The following is a 21,214-nucleotide window of genomic DNA, read 5'->3' as shown; positions in this document are numbered from 1 at the left end:
TCTGCCATCTGTGGCGTCTTACCTGTTCAGAACTAGTACAGTACAGATACAGCTGAACAAACACTGACTTTCAAGGTTTTCTTCAAAGTTCATCATAATTATATATATATATATATATATATATATATATATATATATATATATATATATATATATATATATATATATATATATATATATATATATATATATATATATAATGCTAGCAATGCTGTATAACAGTATCAGGGGAGGGAGAGTTATTTTTTTATGTAGCTGTTTAAATATCCATGTTGCAGATTTCTAAAAATAAAAACCACAAAAAAAACAAAAAAATACTCCACCACAACAACAGGTAATGAAAAAAACAAAAACCAAACCACAATGTATTACCAACATTTGTTCAGTATATTGCCAATGGACTGACTACAGAGACCCACTGCAACATATTTAGAACAAGAGACCTCCGGAGTACACAGCACTACAAGTAATAGCCAGAAGGTCATTGTGACTTGGAAATTGCTACCTCTCCAAAAAGTAGACGGTACCTTGATAGAAGTTCCAGTTAGAACGAAAGCAAATTTTACAATTCACATTAATTTCATGAGGTTTAAACAACAAAAGTTTTCAGAATGATATATTATATATGCCACATCAAAAACATGTTTATAAGGCACAGCCTTCACAAAACTAACAGCACCAGGCTACGAAAAAAAAACCAAAACATGTGGCAAATGGCAATGAATCAGATCCCCATCTATATTCCCCAGTCATAACATTAAGGTCACGTGCGCACGTTCAGTATTTGGCAAGGGTTTTTTTTTTACCTCCGTATTTGTAACAAAAATCCAAGAATGAACCAGTCACAGGAAAAGTAGAATAAGCCAGGGTCTTATATTTTTGGCTCCGAAACAGGCTATAAGCCTCATTTTCAGGAGATGTCCTATATATTTTATTTTTTTATGTTGCCCAATTGGGTTGCTGTAATCACCGGAAAATGTAGAGTCGAGATTACAGCCTAGTGACATTGCATACATGTATAGAGATGAGCAGACCCGTGGATGTTCGGGTGGATTTTAAATAAAAAGTTCAATTTGGGAACTGGACTTAACCCAAACCAAATAATTCAAGGCTAGGGGGCTGCAAAGGGAAGTAATATGGGTGCAATTGCCCTACAAACTAAAGTGAATAGGGAGGAGATCCCAAGCTTTTTTTTTTTTTTTTTTAATAAAAAAACTAACACCCACACACAACAAGGCAGAGTTGTCTCCACAATATATTTGATAACCAGCCACGGTAAAGCAGACAGCTGGAGGCTGGTATTACCAGAGTAGGAAGACCAATGACTAATTTGGACCCTGCCAGCCTGAGGATAGCAGCCCGCAGCTGCCCCAGAAGTAGCGCATCTATTAGATGCCCTAATTAGGGCGATTTGTCCGACTCTTCCCTATTGCCTTGGGGTGGTGGCAATCTGGGTAATACTTTTGGGATTGATGTCAGCTGTGAATAGATAGCTGGCATCAAGCCCTCAAGTTAGTAATAGATAAGGGGTCTGTCAGACACCCCCATTACTAACCCGGCAAGTGTACAGGTTTTTGTTTTGTTTTTAACAAGAACGTTTTTGAATAAATCACTCCCCAAAAATAGGCAGGAGCCCACATCTTTTTTTCACTCTATTGTTCACAGCAGCGGACAGGCATTTTCAGCATGCAATAAAAGCTTTATTAACATGCAGACATTAATGGAACGCTGACTTTTTTTTTAGTCCATGTTAGAGTCCAAGAAACAGACACCTGGTGTCCGGTACAACTTTACAGTTCGGGTTCACTTATCCCTTAACATGCATTTTGCTGCACAAATGTTTCACACATGCTCAATGCATTAGTTCATCTACATAAAAGCCTTCATCTAACAAACCCCCTGTAGTCTAGCAAAGGTAGTATATTAGATACAAGTAAGCTGCTGCAATTGGAAAATGTAGCGTATAAGCAAATGGTTGTGTGCGGTAACTGACCACAATCATAAACATGTGCCAACATTATTAAAACGGAGAGGTGATGGTGGAGCTAAGTTGCAGTGTATAGGTCCCCATATACATTAGCTCATTGTTAGGCAGACTTTTCCTCGGCTCTGCTCGGCTGAGTGCTCCTGTGTTTTCTTTGAGATCATGGAATCTGCTGGATTCCTCTGACAGAGGCTTATTTCCTCACAGAACAAAAGAATCGGACTTTGAAACTCCAACAGCAGGATACTTTTGTACCCAAGGACCTGTTTTAAGAAAGTCAGTAGGTCCCCCCCCCCCCCCATGGCCATTAGATGTCTTGTCCCCATGAAGTTGGGAGGCGTGTCCCACTTTTAAATATGGTTTATGGGGGCCTTATATCATTGCCCTAGAGTGGCACTACAATCCCTTTTCAACCACCTACAATTTTTTATGTCTTCTCCACATACAGATGTATTTCCATGGGTGAATTATGGCCCAGACCCATGGTGACCCCAAGTGACATTAAAAACATATCACAAGACCCGTGGTTGAGCAAGAAATTGTTGCTGCAATATAGGAAAGAAGTTATTGCTGCATTGCAATTTTGTGAACCTTTTGTTATTGTTCGGTTACTCAAACCAATTCTCAAACGCAGCCTGCCAAAACACTTCCGCCCACCCTCCCCTGGAAGCGTTCTGCTTATGGCTGGCTGCATGAAGACACAAACTGCCAATCAGTGACTTCCTTTGGAGTTTGGGTCAAGTTCGAACCCAAGGAGGGTCTGTTTAACTGCACCTGCCAAACTGAACTTCCATGGGTTCGCTCATCTCTAGTGGTCACAGACAGAAGAGGCCCACTATACAAGAACAGTATATGGGCCCTTTGTAAGCCACTAGCTCATCATAATGCACATGTTCACCTGCTTTGGGTGGTAGAAATGGGCCCCTTTGCGACTGCACAAGTTGCACCAGTGGTCTGTCTACAACAAGGTGTTGGTATGCTGAACACATCATGATCCAAGATTTTCAAGATCATCGTACTGCCATCTGTTCCCCAGGTAAGTGATGCACTCAGCCAGCCACATAATGTAAACGTAAATCAGATCAATCTGCCATTTTCCATTGCTTCATGGTACAGTACCATTGTGATCACTTTTGGCAGCAATCAGAATCTTCCAGTCTGCATCTACGAGGGGCTGCTGATATGTGGAATAAATGTAAAGTTTCATCAACCTAGAATCGATATTTCAAGCTCTGTAAGCCTAGCTAAAAGAAGGACTTCAGTTATGCCTCAAACCAGGCATCCAAAGCAGTCATGCATCAGACATCAGAAATAGTGTGAAATTTGGTACCCTTGAGGCGTTTCTTCAGGTTTGGAAACATAGGATAGTCAGAGGGATCTAAAGCTGGTGAATAAGGTGGGTGGTCAGCCAGCTGGAAGCCCAGCTCTGCCAGTTGTGCTGTGGTCACTTCTGCAGTGTAAGCGGAGGCGTTGTCTTGCAGGAAGAGGATTCCTTTGGACAGCTTGCCACGCCTTTTGGCCTTCAGAACTGCCTTCAATTGGTCCAAAAGTTCAATGTAATGCCTTGCATTGATGGTGGAACCCTTTTGAAGGTAGTCCACTAGCAGCACGCCCTCCTTATCCCAGAACACAGATGCCATCACCTTAGTGGCTGATTTTTACACCCTAAACTTCTTTGGACGAGAAGAACCACTGTGCCTCCACTCTTTTGGCTGCCCCTTATTTTCAGGGTCATACAAATAAATCCAGGTCTCATCCATAGTGACCAGTCGATCCAGGAAGTTCTTAACAGTCTTGAAACGCAGACAAATGGACCGGGAAGTTTTCACTCGCATGCTTCTCTGATCTGTTGTCAAACATTTGGGGATCCTCTTTGCAGATAGCTTCCTCATGATCAAATATTCATGACACAAAACACGTTCACAGGAAATCCCCATGATGTCTGTTATTGCTTTAGCTGAAATTTGTCGATTCTCCAGTATGAGGTTGTGCACAGCATCGATGATTTTCAGAACCACCACAACTCTCGGTCGTCCAGGACGTTCCTCATCATTGGTGCTGAAGTGGCCAGTTTTAAATTTGGCAACCCAGTTCTTAACTAAGGAATATGAAGGGCATTGATCCCCCAATGTCTGCGAGATATCACTGAGTATCTTTCGCACTTTCCTTGCAGAAACAAGAATTGTATCACTCCTCTGCTCTCAGTTGCTGTGAATATCGCATTAGACTCCGCCATTTTGTTTTCCATCATGTCTAGAACACTGTTGCCATAAGCAACAAAACATAATTTTGAAAACATATATTAGACATAAGGCTTTCATGTGATGTAACATTCGTTACCATAGAAACAAAAAAAAGATCACAAAGCCAAAGACTTAGCAGTCCCGCGTATATGGAAAGTGGTGACACTGCAGTCAGACACTTTTCTATTGATCCCAGCATTAAAAAGGGGATTGTCAGAGAAAAAAAAAACAACAACAACATCATCACAAACATAGAAGAATTCCACAATCTGAAGAAGACTGGATACTCTCTTCACCAATGACATTGTGATGGTTCCCGGAGCCCCATAGGCATTTAGTTCTTGGTCCTCCAAGTACAGGGAATGATTGCTCAGTCATCCACTAGCCGCAGCAGTAGTCAGCCAGAAATTGACAGAGTAGGTTAAAATCAAATCTGTCTCACTTCAATTTATAATAAGGCAAACAAGAAAGAAACTATGTCCGCTTAGAAATATGTGATTCTTAACAGATTCTGCTGACAAAAATCGTTTGGTATATGTCCAGATTGACATTCTGTGTAGAGGCAGATCAAGGCTTTCAATGGGTAGAGGGGAAAAAAAAGGGGCCAGGGGAGTTAGACTGGAGATTAGGAGCATTGGCCAATTTTTGGAAGATGAAGGTGGATATGAAGTTAAAGAAAGATTGCGTAGTTTATAGCATATAAAGCTCTATAGACTAGAAATAGCTGTTGTTGACTAAGTTCCTGCGATGTCAACTCTACACTATAAAGTTCTTTTTAAAAATCGGATATGTAATAAGGAGCCATCAGACACGCCTAATGTGCATCATGGAAGAGCCAAGTTCTCTGTACAATCTACCGTAGCAGGTCTCAGATCATTATTGTTGATAAGCATGCTGGTTGTGCCTATATCAAATCCAGCCACCTCTCAAAAACAGCTTTGCTTTGACAGGATTTCTGCCTATTTGCTGTGTTAAAGGGGTTTTCTAATAGTTTTGTCGTCATCTGGTTGCCATACATCATAGCTCTTCAAAACAATATCTTTTGTAATACACTTGTATTGGATGTATAGCTTCTATGAGTGCATCTCAGCAGGATCACATAGTACTGGATTGTTATGCAGATTCTTCTTCCTCCACTGATTCTTCCTTTTCCAGCACAGAAATCAGACCAAGTAAAAGAAAGTCATCACTGGGCTCCTGGTAGTGGGTGTAGACATTTTTGAATGAATTACAAGCGGAGCTGACAATTTCATTCAGCAGTAACAGCAGGGGCCGACACCTTTGCTTTTGAAATACAGATCGCAGCACTTCACTAGAAAGGGTTTACCTAATCCAATCATTGACATGGGCAGCTGAAAAGCTTTGAAATTTGCCTAAGGCCGGTGTCACACTTGTGAGTGACTCCTGCGAGTCTCGCATCACATCACTCGGCAGGGCCGCACATGAGCATCTCAGCTGCATAGAAATACATGCAGCTGACCTGCTACTGACCGGAGAGTGTGCATCTGTGCCGGGTGATGCGATACAAGACACGCAAGTGGCTTAACATGCACAATGACAGCTGTACAGGCCATCTGGCAAGTGCCAGATGGGCTGATACCTACACAGCGCTACTCTGACACTTTGTATCTCCCAATATCTTCAGCAGGATGGAGAAAGGAGGGGTTGTGCCAAGTGCTGGATCACAAGCTACTGCAATGCATTATGGAACTTGTAGAAAAGAAGGAGCACAGAAAGCCTGGGGAGAGGAAGGGATGTAAACATCACAGCTGCTGCTGGCAGACACCAATTGATGCTATCTGCAGGATAAAAAGGTTTATATATTACTATAATAGAGTATGGATGCATTTAGTGGCAAATAATAGCACGACTGATTAATAAAAATAAAAAAAAAAAAATTAAATGAGTTAGGGTAGTGGAGAACTTAAGAGCATAAAACTTCCATGAAACTACACGGCTCAATGGTGCACACAAGGTAAGCCTGTGTTTGACTAGACCAGCAGATCAGGCTGTAATGCACAATGGAGGAACCATGCACATAATTATACACAACTAATCTAAAACAAAAAGCTTAATAGAGATGGGAATTATTATGAAATATGGCCGCCATGGTTGGAAGATCACATACAGGTGTTCACTTGGCTTTCTACCTCCTCATGGTCAGCTCTTAGACAATAGGACTATAAATAGCTTCCTAGAGAAGCAATGTTCGGCTGCAAACATTACATTCCTTAGCTCTATTTTCCTAAAGGAACACACCAAGGATCCTGCTGTGATCACCAGAGCCAAGTCTGTACAGAGCGAAGTGTGCATTATAGTCAGGGGAAGAAGGAGAGGCCTCCGAGCGGGGACCTTCCTGACATCAAATGCTTTTCGGAGCCAACATTGTTATGTTAACACTTTAGCTAAGGAGAAGTAACAAATTATTTTATATCACACATTTTAAGGCTGTACCATGCTGTATCAGTCAGCTAGAGTACAGGGATAAGCCTTCATCACGATCAACAGATCAAAGTCATTACCAACCAAAGGAATTTCTGTTCTTGGCTGCAAACTATGAAGTTTTACATAGACCGCTTTATTCTAAAAAGCCAAAACCTGGAAAGTCGAAGGAGATTTCATTACAAACTATGCAACTTTCTTGCAGGTTTGAAAATAAAGTACATACACGAGGCTTGAAGTTTCCTGGGGCCACAGATTCTCAGGCTTCCTTATTGCAGGTTGTCAACATTTTCACCGTGTAAAGTTAGTTTAGTCACATTGGAACTGAATGTTCAAAGGTCCAGTCCGTGCAATCTGAGCCGCCGGAGATTGAGAAACCCAAGTGATCACAATATTGTGAAGATAACGGCTCCTCCTACACCTCAAGGACACAGACACCATAGGATCATTAGGCCTGTGGTAACAAAATAATTATGAAGAGTGAAAAGGTCTTCTATGGGTATTTTTGGAGAATTAAAGATTTTGTCTCATCAGAAAAAAAACCCTTTTTAAAAACAGGCTGGGTCCACCGGCCCAAGATACCCCCCAAGGTAGGATCCGCCGGCCCAAGATGCCCCCCCCAAGGTAGCATCCGCCGGCCCAAGATGCCCCCCCAAGGCAGGATCCGCCGGCCCAAGATAACCGCCCCCCCCAAGGTAGGATCCGCCGGCCCAAGATGCCCCCCCCCCAAGGTAGGATCCGCCGGCCCAAGATGCCCCCCCCCCAAGGTAGGATCCGCCGGCCCAAGATGCCCCCCCCCAAGGTAGGATCCGCCGGCCCAAGATGCCCCCCCCCCAAGGTAGGATCCGCCGGCCCAAGATGTCCCAGGCTGGAGAGCCAACCTCCCAGTGGTTAATCATATAGTGCTTATAAACAAGTTTTATAAAACAAAAAACAAAGGCTCCTTTTAATCTACTCAGACACATCATAGTAGACAAGTTCTTCAATTAATGTGCTCCGATCAAGCACGGCATTCAAGGAGCAGATTTCAGCAGGAAAGCAAGTCAACCAACATAACAAAGAACAAAGGACCTAAAACAAGTCGCGTGCGTCAGTCCAAGTCGTCATAGCAAAACAACAAAAATTCAAAAGCAGGAGCAGACACGAATGAGAATATAATAAACCGCTACCACCATGGTTATTGGAATCCATTATGTGACTACTGTTTTCATACCTATTCTACCCATTGTCATTTGTCCATCATCCTGTGTGCTTGGAAATCATTGCAAGTTACTAAAAAAAAAAAAAAAAAACAAACACAAAAAAAACCAGTTTCAGCCCCTTTGAAATAAACTGTAAGGTTATGTGTGCACGTTGCGTTCTGCCGTGACAAATATTCTGCAGCGTTTTGGCACTGCATGTGCGTTTCAAAATGCTGCGTTTTGGATGTATTTTGAATGCAGAATGGATGCAGAATTGATGCACTCTGGATGCTTGCTCTGCCATAGACAGAGTGGAAAAGCATCCAAAATGCACAAAAGAAGTGACATGTTGCTTTTTAGAACGCATCGATTTTGTCAAAAATTTGGCATGCAAAATGCAGCGTTTTAAAATGCAACGCGAGTATGGAATTTACTAAATTCTCAGACTTTGCTGGGGACGCAGAACGCATGCGTTTACACTGCACACAGCCTAACAGCATCCACCAAATTAATGGGGGCCAGGCAAAATATCGTGACAGCAAAAATGCTCAGAAACTCTACTCGAGACTTAGCAGAACGATCCAGAAAAACAACTCCTGACTCGCGTTATATTCATACTGTATAAGGTGGCATTTGGACAGCATTTCACCCCTTACTGAACACCTGTCTTCACCCCAAGCGATTCCTGCACAGTCCTTTAAGAGCTATGACTTATTTATTACAATTTTGCCAAGTTAGCCCCAGTTTTGATATTTCACCTTCGATAATATCTGTCCCTTTCATATCTCCAGTGCTGCTGACAGGAGACAAATAGGCATGGAGCGCAGAAAAGCGTTGTGGACATTTTCTTTTGATCAGTGAAGAATGCACGACCCAGTCCTGAATCCCCATGACTGGTAATGGCTCACATGTCTGTTATGTAGATAACACTACAGGTGCTATGTCTTAGGGGTGCTTCACACACAGCGAGCTCGCTGCCGAGATCGCTGCTGAGTCACGCTTTTTGTGACGCAGCAGTGACCTCATTAGCGATCTCGCTGTGTGTGACAATGAGCAGCGATCTGGCCCCTGCTGCGAGATCGCTGCTCGTTACACACAGCCCTGGTTCGTTTTCTTCAAAGCCGCTCTCCTGCTGTGACACACAGATCGCTGTGTGTGACAGCGAGAGAGCGACAAATGAAGCGAGCAGGGAGCAGGAGCCGGCGTCTGACAGCTGAGGTAAGCTTGTAACCAAGATAAACATCGGGTAACCAAGGTGGTTACCCGATATTTACCTTAGTTACCGGCCTCTGCAGCTCTCACGCTGCCTGTGCTGCCGGCTCCGGCTCTCTGCACATGTAGCTGCTGTACACATCGGGTTAATTAACCCGATGTGTACAGCAGCTAGGAGAGCAAGGAGCCAGCGCTAAGCAGTGTGCGCGGCTCCCTGCTCTCTGCACATGTAGCTGCATTACACATCGGGTTAATTAACCCGATGTGTACTGTAGCTATGGTAGGAGAGCAAGGAGCCAGCGCTCAGTGTGCGCGGCTCCCTGCTCCCTGCACACACAGCTGTGCGATGGTAACTAATGTAAACATCGGGTAACCATACCCGATGTTTACCTTAGTTACCAGTCTCCGCAGCTTCCAGACGGCAGCTCCGTGCAAGCGCAGCGTCGCTTGCACGTCGCTGCTGGCTGGGGGCTGTTCACTGGTCGCTGGTGAGATCTGCCTGTTTGACAGCTCATCAGCGACCATGTAGCGATGCAGCAGCGATCCTGACCAGGTCAGATCGCTGGTCGGATCGCTGCTGCATCGCTAAGTGTGAAGGTACCCTTAATCCAGTCACATGTAGATTTAATTGTGCTATGTATTTAGTGTCATAAAAACAACAACACATCACTCATCATGTAAATCTGCCCTATACTATTTATAGCAAGGAAAAAAAAAAATGAAGCCTGGCTTTAGAGAAAACTGTAGGATCAGTGTCAGATGGGCGGCATGGCGACTCAGTGGTTAGCACTGCAGCCTTGCAGCGCTGGAGTCCTGGGTTCAAATCCCACTAAGGCCAAAATCTGCAAGGAGTTTGTATGTTCTCCCCGTGTTTGCGTGGGTTTCCTCCCACACTCAAAAGACATACAGATAGGTACTCTAGATTGTGAGCCCCAATGGGGACAGTGTCTGATGTATGTAAAGTGCTGTGGAATTAATAGCACTATATAAATGAATACATATTATGATTATTATTTTCTTATCAATTTAAGGCTGAGTTCACAGGTCCAGTAATCATCCATTAGACCGGATCCTGCAGAGACCATGATCAGAGTTTGATCAATGTCATTTGTCAATCGGCCCGATTCTCTCGGATGAGAGAGAGACTCTATATTTGCGCGATCCTTGCTTTAGGCTGAGTTGATTTGTCTTGTAATCATTCATTAGAACGGATCCTGCAGAACCTTTTTTGCCAACGGAATTCTGCAAACAGTTGTTAAATAACCGGTTTCTGCCGAATTTGTTCTTTTTAACATTGTAGTCTATGGAGAATGGATCCGTTAACGGATTACTATTGATCTTCCATTTGAAATGGATCCTGGGAGAAAAAAAATGGATCCATTACAAATGGAGGAAAAATGGATGTCTAAAAAACCAATCCGTTAACGCAGTGTTCCCCAACTCCAGTCCTCAAGGCCCACCAACAGTGCATGTTTTCAGGATTTCCTTAGTATTGCACAGGTGATAATGTAATTACCTGCCCAGGTGCTGGTTCCAACAGCAGTGCAATGCTAAGGAAATCCTGAAAACATGCACTGTTGGTGTGCCTTGAGGACTGGAGTTGGGGAACACTGCGTTAACGGATCAGTTCTCCATAAACACCAATATATTAAAAAAAAAAAAAAAAAAAAAAAAAAAAAAAAAACAGATCCGGCAGACAGACTTTTTTGTCAATGGATCTCTGTAGGATCCGCTCAAACGGATGATTACTGGACATGTGAACTTAGCCTGAGGCCAGGGTACATAGCCATGGAGTCTCATCCGAAAGAATTAGGCAAAGTACGCAAACGAGGCTGGGGTCACACTAGTGTACAGCATGTGATAAGAGTGCATCGGATGCAATATGTTAACGACCCTCGACTACTGTTCTGCTGTGAGCCAAGTGTCATGCGACTGTGATCCAATCTTGCCGATTGGAACACAGCTGCGGAGTTGAGGGCAGGATCAATCCCCCCCATCTCCTCTATGGTCAGCCTATGCGTATATCACACTGCACTTAGATGACATCTGAGTGCAGTCCGATGTTTCTCTCACTCCCATAGACCCATATGGGTGCGAGTGACACTGCTCTCGCAATCGCAGCATGCTGCAATTTTTTCCTCAGTCCGTTTAGAGTTGAGGAAAAACTCGCAGATGTGAGCTGCTGTGTTGTCTTACATGGGGCCGAGTGCAATGCGAGATTTATCTCTGCCCTCGTGCGAGTCATACGTCAGGGTGACTCTGCCCTGACACTGATCAAACTCTGATCATAGTCCGCATAGCAGGATCCGGTTCTCTCAGATTAGAGAATTGGAGCCCACTGTGGAGAAGATGGAGAGCAAGATTTCTCCATTGTGTCAATGCACTGAAATCAGTCTGCACTCAGAGGTCATTTGGGTGCAGTTCCAGGATTTGCCCCCATGGACTTGCATTGCCGAGTGTGATCCAAATAGCAGATAAAATTTGGGCATGCTTCCATTTTCTCCTCTAAGGGAAAAAAAATCTCACGTGAGTGGCCCCATAGAATAACATTGGTCGTAGTGCAATACAGTGTTTTTCGGATCGCACTCAAAATATGGCGGTGTGACGAGACCTAACGCTGAAGCCTGCATCGATTTCTGACTATTCGGGTCATCCCTGATCACATCCTGAGGAGTTTTCCCTATGAAATCTGTATTTTGTATTGGAATCCGCGACCAGTCCTTATCCTATCATTTTTTTTTACCAGATCGATTGGCACAGAACCCTACACTATGTGTGCCAGAAAAATGACAGACACCATGATGGAGAAAATTGTGGCATGCAAGATGTGAGTGACAGAAATCAGGGTTTGTGCCATGACGGCTTTTTGTCAGGTGGGTTACAGCACGTACCCGCCTAAATAAAACACCAAAAAGAATGAACTTGGGCCATGTAAAACAACTGCGGATCACGTTTAGGCTTTAGGTTTCCAGAGACTAGAAGCAGTTAAGAAGTGACCCAAGCGTTCTTCTGTCGGCGGTTTCTTTAGTAGCGACTCACTAGACTATACAAAACAAAAAGAAAGGAAGCAAAAATAAAACAAAAACACAACAATTAGTGACCGAAAAGCCAGAAAACAAAATGCCGGCGGTTCTCGAAGCGTACTTAAAAAAAAAAAAAACTCATCTAAAAGAAGCAGTGACCCACAGACTTAGCAGCGGTTTCTTCCTAGAAAGGTTGCGTCTTGAGGTGAACAATTTATATGATAGAAGCCCAATGATGGTCCATGACACGTCCATACTGCAATTCTGTGCCCGCCACATAACAGACCCCACAAATGTCACAGATCTTGACAATTCGTAAATAATAAATTATTGGAGACACAGAAGACGCCGGTGAGACGCTCAGGACGTGCCCGCGCCTGTAAGGAATACTTTGCTCGGTTTTGAGGAATTATCTTATTTTTGCATCTATGACCGAATGTAAAGAAAGCGTCAAACAAAGAGCGATGGGCTCCGTCCAAAGGAAACGTCTCCTGCTCTACTGGGACCAGCTCCTGGCTTTACTGGGATATTTACTAAGGAAACATGGACAAAGAGTCCAACAAAGCGAATAAACAGGTGCACTCTGCAAATGGGAGAGGAACCCTACAACAAGTATGGAAGGACAATGTAAGCGGAGCTCCCAGTCACATCCCCAGCCTAGGACCTGATCATAGGAGCAAGGTGAATGCTGAGGGTTGTAGTTCCACAAATAATACAGTCACAGGCAGGTGATCAGGCAGATCTATGTACAGTGGAGCTTGTCAATAAATCCTCTGGATCCCACCAGATCAGGAGACTTCTTACCTCTATCAGCAGCTGAAGGTCTCCACACAATCCACACCAGAAACTTTCCACAGCAGCAGAGCTGCGTCTTCTCCACAGTCCTGGCACAGGGACGTCTGGAGCCTCAGCACTGGGCCTGCCTCCCTTTCTCAGTGCCTCTCCCCTCCCCCACACCCTGGGGAGCCGGGCGTGGCAGCCGAGCTGTGGACACCTGAAACTCAGCAGAACAGGTTTCACTGCGCTCCCGGCTCCTCACTCTCGGCAGGGACCGGTTTCATGGCAGTGTACTTCCTGCTGAGTGACTGCAGTCTGCCCTGGATGAGAGGCATGGAAGGAGTGAGGGCAGGTGCAGTGACAGGCCTCCTCTGGACAGCAGGAGTGAGGGCAGGTGCAGTGACAGGCCACCTCTGGACAGCAGGAGTGAGGGCAGGTGCAGTGACATTCCACCTCTGGACAGCAGGAGTGAGGGCAGGTGCAGTGACAGGCCTCCTCTGGGCAGCAGGAGTGAGGGCAGGTGCAGTGACAGGCCACCTCTGGGCAGCAGGAGTGAGGGCAGGTGCAGTGACAGGCCACCTCTGGGCAGCAGGAGTGAGGGCAGGTGCAGTGACAGGCCACCTCTGGGCAGCAGGAGTGAGGGCAGGTGCAGTGACAGGCCACCTCTGGGCAGCAGGAGTGAGGGCAGGTGCAGTGACAGGCCACCTCTGGGCAGCAGGAGTGAGGGCAGGTGCAGTGACAGGCCACCTCTGGACAGCAGGAGTGAGGGCAGGTGCAGTGACAGGCCTCCTCTGGGCAGCAGGAGTGAGGGCAGGTGCAGTGACAGGCCACCTCTGGACAGCAGGAGTGAGGGCAGGTGCAGTGACAGGCCACCTCTGGACAGCAGGAGTGAGGGCAGGTGCAGTGACAGGCCACCTCTGGACAGCAGGAGTGAGGGCAGGTGCAGTGACAGGCCTCCTCTGGACAGCAGGAGTGAGGGCAGGTGCAGTGACAGGCCACCTCTGGGCAGCAGGAGTGAGGGCAGGTGCAGTGACAGGTCTCCTCTGGACAGCAGGAGTGAGGGCAGGTGCAGTGACAGGCCACCTCTGGACAGCAGGAGTGAGGGCAGGTGCAGTGACAGGCCACCTCTGGGCAGCAGGAGTGAGGGCAGGTGCAGTGACAGGTCTCCTCTGGACAGCAGGAGTGAGGGCAGGTGCAGTGACAGGCCTCCTCTGGACAGCAGGAGTGAGGGCAGGTGGAGCTGACAGGCCTCCTCTGGACAGCAGGAGTGAGGGCAGGTGGAGCTGACAGGCCACCTCTGGACAGCAGGAGTGAGGGCAGGTGCAGTGACAGGCCACCTCTGGACAGCAGGAGTGAGGGCAGGTGGAGCTGACAGGCCACCTCTGGACAGCAGGAGTGAGGGCAGGTGGAGCTGACAGGCCACCTCTGGGCATCATTAGTGAGGGCACAGGTGGAGCTGACAGGCCACCTCTGAGCAGCAGGAGTGAGGGCAGGTGCAGTGACAGGCCACCTCTGGGCAGCAGAAGTGAGGGCAGGTGGAGCTGACAGGTCACCTCTGGGCAGCAGGAGGGAGGACAGGTGCAGTGACAGGCCACCTCTGGACAGCAGGAATGAGGGCAGGTGGAGCTGACAGGCCACCTCTGGGCATCAGGAGCGAGGGCAGGTGGAGTTGACAGGCCACCTCTGGGCTCCATGTTTGGAGCTGACAACTACTTCTGGGCTCCAGGCCTCCATGTGTGCAGCAGGTGGAGCTGACAAGCTACCTCTGGACAGGAGGAGTGAGGGCAGGTGAGGCTGACAGGCCACCTCTGGGCTCTAGGTGTGCAGCAGGTGGAGCTGACAGGCCACCTCTGGGCTCCAGGTGTGCAGCAGGTGGAGCTGACAGGCCACCCCTTGGCTCCAGGTGTGCAGCAGGTGGAGCTGACAGGCCATCTCTAGGCTCCAGGTGTGCAGCAGGTGGGGCTGACAGGCCACCTCTAAGCTCCAGGTGTGCAGCAGGTGAAGCTGACAGGCCACCTCTAGGCTCCAGGTGTGCAGCAAGTGGAGCTGACAGGCCACCTCTAGGCTCCAGGTGTGCAGCAGGTGAAGCTGACAGGCCACCTCTAGGCTCCAGGTGTGCAGCAAGTGGAGCTGACAGGCCACCTCTAGGTTCCAGGTGTGCAGCAGGTGGAGCTGACAGGCCACTTCTGGGCTCCAGGTGTGCAGTAGGTGGAGCTGACAGGCCACCTCTAGGCTCCAGGTGTGCAGCAGGTGGAGCTGACAGGCCACCTCTAGGCTCCAGGTGTGCAGCAGGTAGAGCTGACAGGCCACCTCTGGGCTCCAGGTGTGCAGTAGGTGGAGCTGACAGGCCACGTCTAAGTGCCGGGTGTGCAGTAGGTGGAGCTGACAAGCCACTTCTGGGCTCCAGGTGTGCAGTAGGTGGAGCTGACAAGCCACTTCTGGGCTCCAGGTGTGCAGCAGGTGGAGCTGACAGGCCACCTCTGGGCTCCAGGTGTGCAGCAGGTAGAGCTGACAGGCCACCTCTAGGCTCCAGGTGTGCAGCAGGTGGGGCTGACAGGCCACCTCTAGGCTCCAGGTGTGCAGTAGGTGGAGCTGACAAGCCACTTCTGGGCTCCAGGTGTGCAGCAGGTGGAGCTGACAGGCCACCTCTGGGCTCCAGGTGTGCAGCAGGTAGAGCTGACAGGCCACCTCTAGGCTCCAGGTGTGCAGCAGGTGGAGCTGACAGGCCACTTCTGGGCTCCAGGTGTGCAGTAGGTGGAGCTGACAAGCCACTTTTGGGCTCCAGGTGTGCAGCAGGTGGAGCTGACAGGCCACCTCTGGGCTCCAGGTGTGCAGCAGGTGGAGCTGACAGGCCACCTCTGGGCTCCAGGTGTGCAGCAGGTGGAGCTGACAGGCCACTTCTAGGCTCCAGGTGTGCAGCAGGTGGAGCTGACAGGCCACTTCTGGGCTCCAGGTGTGCAGTAGGTGGAGCTGACAAGCCACTTCTGGGCTCCAGGTGTGCAGCAGGTGGAGCTGACAGGCCACTTCTGGGCTCCAGGTGTGCAGTAGGTGGAGCTGACGGGCCACTTCTGGGCTCCAGGTGTGCAGCAGGTGGAGCTGACAGGCCACCTCTAGGCTCCAGGTGTGCAGTAGGTGGAGCTTACAGGCCACTTCTGGGCTCCAGGTGTGCAGTAGGTGGAGCTGACAGGCCACCTCTGGGCTCTAGGCCTCCATGTGTGCAGCAGGTGGTGCTGACATGTCATCTCTGGGCTCCATCTGTGCTGCAGATGGAGCTGACAGGCTACCGCTGAGCAACAGGATAGAGGACAAGTAGAGTTGACAGGACAGGAGGAGGGAGGGTAGGTGGAGTTGACAGGACAGGAGGAGTGAGGGTAGGTGGAGCTGACAGGCCACCTCTGGACAGGAGGAGTGAGGGCAGGTGGAGCTGACAGGCCACCTCTGGACAGGAGGAGTGAGGGCAGGTGGAGCTGAGAGGCCACCTCTGGACAGGAGGAGTGAGGGCAGGTGGAGCTGACAGGCCACCTCTGGACAGGAGGAGTGAGGGTAGGTGGAGCTGACAGGCCACCTCTGGGCTCTAGGCATCCATGTGTGCAGCAGAAGTGGTGGAACTATGAGGGCTTTTCTGAGAATTGGACATTTTGTAACAATATGGTTGAAACATTTGGCGCAATTTGTGTCAAAATACTTAGCACACATTTATGTACAGTTTGTTTGGTTGCAACAGCAGGAAAAGCACCTCAAAAAGTGCAGCCTTGTTCATGAGCTGTCATAGGGTTTGCATTGTACCTTTGGGTTGCCCAGATATTACATGGGAACAGCGACCAACCAACGATAACCACATAGTCTGGTAAATAAAAGGCTGCAGTGTTTATGACAGGTTACATAATTAATAAAACCAAGTTTACCAATAAAACTAAAATAGACTCCATTAAAATGTGACCCTGTCCACCAGTATTAACCGGCAACCACCCATCTAATGAACACCGCGACTGCCTCAGAGAGATGGAAGGTGAGGAGCTGCTGGCAAGATGTCTTCAGCTGGACTGGAGACCCCAGACTGGACCATCTGTAACCCGTCTAAACTATTAATATTGGCATACAGGTTATAGACTGCTGAAAAGTCATACCTGTGTGACTCGGATCAGATGCCTTTTTGCTGAGAAATTATCTGTTATCAGTTTATGTAAATTACCTCTTCCAGGCTATGGGGAGGACATTGCCCGGAAGATAACGCTCTTCATCTGCATATCTTCCCTCCCATCAGCATCACTCTAACCCTGTGACGTCAGCCGTTTGAAGGGAAATCACTGTCTTCTGATCTTCTATGTGCATAGGCCATCAAGTGCCTTCTGTATAGGTTCCATTCCCAGTGCCTCCAGCATGATTAGACTCGTGAGCTGGAGAACCCTGGGAATGGCACCTGCGCAGAAGGCACTTGATAGCCAATGCCCATAGAAGAGCGGAAGATTGCGGAGGAAAGAAGAGAACAGAAATGACCACACTCGATTCCTTGTCAAGTGGTCAACGTCACAGGGACGGAGTAATGCTGATGGGAGGCGAGACATATGCAGATGAAGTGTGGATGCAGCGTTATCGTCCATAGCCTGGTAGAGATAGTGTACATAAACTGATAAAAGATAATTTCTCAGCAAAGTGGCTTCTGCGCTGAGATATACAGGTATCACTTTTTTCAGCAATCTATTAATATTAAGCAGAATTAATATCTATCTATTCATTTGGCCCTCCACACCAGTCATGGTCTCTCACGTGGCCCCTCGGGAAAATTAATTGCCCAACTCTGACATAAAGGATTATTCCCATGTCATTAAAGGAAATCTGTCGCACTTTCTGGCACATGGATGTAGTGATATCTATGACATAATAGACGCGCCTCCAGTGCACTTCCATCCTGATCTGTATATGGCTTCTATTCTAGGTTCCTCATGGCTGGCACATTAGACCTCTACTAATTAAAGCTATCATTTTTATTGGAAGACAAGCCCTTATACAGCTGCAGTCCTACGCCCAGGTGTAAAAACGTGCTGACAGCTTCCCTTTGCGTAATAGGATATCATCCATGTTTCTAGTCCCTTTTCAAGTGAATGGTGCATGCTGCAGTCACCAGCATAATCAGGTCCACCACTGTGAAAACACTAGGAAATTGTTTTACGCGCTATTACTACAGAAGAGAAAAAACTATGGACCGCACATCCAAAAGTCATACATTGAGGCTAAATAAAATGTACAAAACTGAACACGAGGTTAACGTTACGTTACGATCAGAATGTACAAAGCCCACTATCACCAGCACCTCCCCACATTTGGCCCATGTGTTTTGCAATTAGGCTGGGGCCACACGGGGCACTACTGCGATGCTCGCATGAGACTCTGTTCGCGCTGGCAGCACAGCAGGAGCCGAGTGTCATACGAGTGTGCCTGCATCTGAGGTCCGATCATGCGAGCGGACCTCAGCTGCAGGGGCGGGCTGGCACAGAGGAGGGGAGGCAGGGATTTATCGCCCTCTCTCCTCCGTAGTCGGCTATTGCCATTCTCGCAGTGCACTGGCAGTACTCCAGTGTACCGCGAGTGCAGTGCGATTTTTCTCTCGCCCCATTCACTTGAATGGGTGCGAGAGAAAGAGTCTCGCATTACAATCGCAGCATGCTGCGATTGTTTTCTCGGTCCGATTAGGGCTGAGAAAATAATCGCTCATGTGTGCTGACACACAGGCTAATATTGGTCCGAGGGGAATGCGATGTTTTATCGCACTCCACTCGCACCGATTTTCTCGCCGTGTGGCTTAGGCCTTAGCATGAGACTACACAGGGGTTCTGCCTATTTTTCTCTCAGCTTTTTGAACATATGGAAGATTAGTTTTTTAGTACTGTCTAAGGCTATGTGCGCACTAGAAAGTGCCTTTTTCTTAAGAAAAAAAACGGACCCTCTGAAAGAATCCCGCACCCGCGTTTTTGCCGCAGATTTACCGCAAGTTGGTCCCCGCAGTTTTTACCATTATCTATGGCAAAAACCGCAGGTACCTTCGGAAAAGAAGCGACATGCTCATTAATTCCGCAGCGGAAAATCCGAGGGTAAATCCGCGGGTATAAAAAAACGCAGTGTGCGCACAGCATTTTTTAAAACCCATAGGATTTGCTGGGGAATGACAGCAATACAGCAATGTTAGACACATTTTCTGCAGCAAATCCACGGTAAATCCGCAGTGTGTGTACAGGGCCCAAAGGCCCAGTCACACACAGAGATAAATCTTTGGCAGATCTGTGGTTGCAGTGAAATCATGGACATATTGTTCCATTTGTACACAGCCACAAACCTGGCACTGATTGTCCACAATTTCACTGCAACCACAAATCTTCCGCAGATTTATCTTTGTGTGTAAAGTGGCCTTTATACTCACATATTCATTCCAAATAGCATGTACAATGCAAGCCAATGGGGTATACTCGCAATATAACGAGTAACCCGAATTCCGCACTATTTGCTTCTCGCACGAATAATGCGGCTTTCAGGTTACTTTGCGAGTTTTTTCCCCCTTTGACTTGCATTGCACACGCTATTCAGAACAAATACGCGAGTATTAAACATTACTTGTTATGAGTATCGCGAGTATGAAGAGTTAGGTACTCGCTCAAATCTACAGTGGGCTTATACATTCTTCTGATCAAAATATTAACAAAGAACCTCGTGTTCAGTTTTGTAAATTTTCGCTTGGCCACAATAGATCAATGTATACATTTTGGATATGTGGTCAATGCCTTTTTCTGTAGTAATGGTTTATACATGTCATTTTAATCTCCTTCATGATTATTAGTACATCTAGATTAGTATTAGATAACGCATTGGAAATGAAAGAGATTATCTTGCTTTTTAAGCACAGCTCTGACCAGCAGTACCATGGTGTGTACATTGCGTATCAAAAGTAAATTTATTGTGCAGTGATTTAATGCTTAGTATTTGCCTTCCCGATAAAAATAAAATCAGCACCTTGGCTCTTCATGCAGACTATTGTGTATTTTATAGCATTGCCATATTTCAACCAGCTCTAAATGTTAGGAGACGGTCATGACACGTTGCGAGGTCAAGTCCACACAATTTGACAGTGAAAAAAGTGCTCGTGGATCAGTGCCGAAACCGATATACCTCCACTGCAGGTTAGTGTTGAGCAAGTAGTTAGCGAGTCCTGTCCACTACTTGCATATTCGTTACAAGTAGCGGGCGCAATGTAAGTCAATGGGGAAAACTCGCTAAGTAGTGAGTAACCCAAAAGCCGTACTTTTCGTGAGAGTAGCGAATAGTATGGCTTTCGGGTTACTTGCTACTTGGCGAGTATTCCCCATTGGCTTACATTGCGCCCGCTACTCGTAACGAATATGCGAGTAGCGGACAGTACTTGCTAACAGCATAGAGAGTACAAATAATCAACTACTCGCTCAACACTACTGCAGGTCAATCATTTTTAGTGCAGATTTTCAATGCAGAGGATAAATGCTGCAGCAAAGTGCCCCGGATTAGCCATGTAATTTGTGACCGATTATTTTCTTGCCAAAATAACGGTACATGTGAAAAAAACCAACCCATAGAAAGCATTCTATTGCTAGGAGAACCTGCTTTCAATTGTATTGGCGTTAAAAACATAGGGGTCGATTCATAAAAGCTTTAATGCCAGAAAAGTAGAGTAAAAGCTTTAAAAATGTACAAAGTTTTTCTCAGTTGTGAGTTGTGCAAAATTTTATGGCATAAATCAAGGGGGCGGAAATGGGCAACACATCAAAAGGGCCACTATTCAGTATGCTAGAAATCCTACTCTAGTGAATTTGGCGCCTCTTCTAAGGCAGTGACTTAGGCTATGTGCGCACGTGTGCGCTCTGCACCGCACCGAAAATGTGCACTTCAGAGCGCAGCTGAAAAGCTGCGTTCTGAAGCGCATGGTGCCGGCAGATTTGTGCGCTCTGCATGCTGCCTCTCCCTATAGACAGCATGCAGAACGCACGAAAGAAGTGACATGTCACTTCTTAGAACGCAGCGATTCGGCAAGCAGACGAATCGCTGCGTTCTAACATGCCACGTGTGCACGGCTCCTGCACAATCTCCATAGATTGTGCAGGGGATGCAGGACGCATGCAGTTACGCTGCGGTGCAGAACGCAGCGTAACTGCATGTAATACGCACACGAGCGCACATACCCTAAAGTGGTTTTCCCACAAAGTTCATTTAATTCAATAGATCTCAGAATAATAATAAGTTCCACAATCGTATGTGATTCAACCAAATGTTCCTGTGCTGAGAATCTTATACAGTGTGTCCACCCATATCCTGTCCACCCCCATTAACTTG

At 47.0% G+C, this 21,214-nt stretch overlaps 1 protein-coding gene across 1 annotated transcript in view; it reads right to left on the bottom strand.

Annotated features, from left to right (window-relative positions):
• Positions 1-13,075, bottom strand: part of OCLN (occludin) — a 44,211-nt gene extending 31,136 nt beyond the window's left edge. Inside the window, exon 1 of the mRNA XM_075325153.1 lies at positions 12,890-13,075. The gene's annotated coding sequence lies outside the window, so the exon portion shown is untranslated. The remainder of the gene's footprint in view (positions 1-12,889) is intronic.
• Positions 13,076-21,214: the final 8,139 nt, after the last annotated feature.

Source organism: Anomaloglossus baeobatrachus, chromosome 1 (assembly GCF_048569485.1).
Source record: "Anomaloglossus baeobatrachus isolate aAnoBae1 chromosome 1, aAnoBae1.hap1, whole genome shotgun sequence".
NCBI lineage: Eukaryota > Metazoa > Chordata > Amphibia > Anura > Aromobatidae > Anomaloglossus > Anomaloglossus baeobatrachus.
Note: the sequence above shows the minus strand (reverse complement) of the source record. Positions and strands in the feature narration are given on the sequence as shown.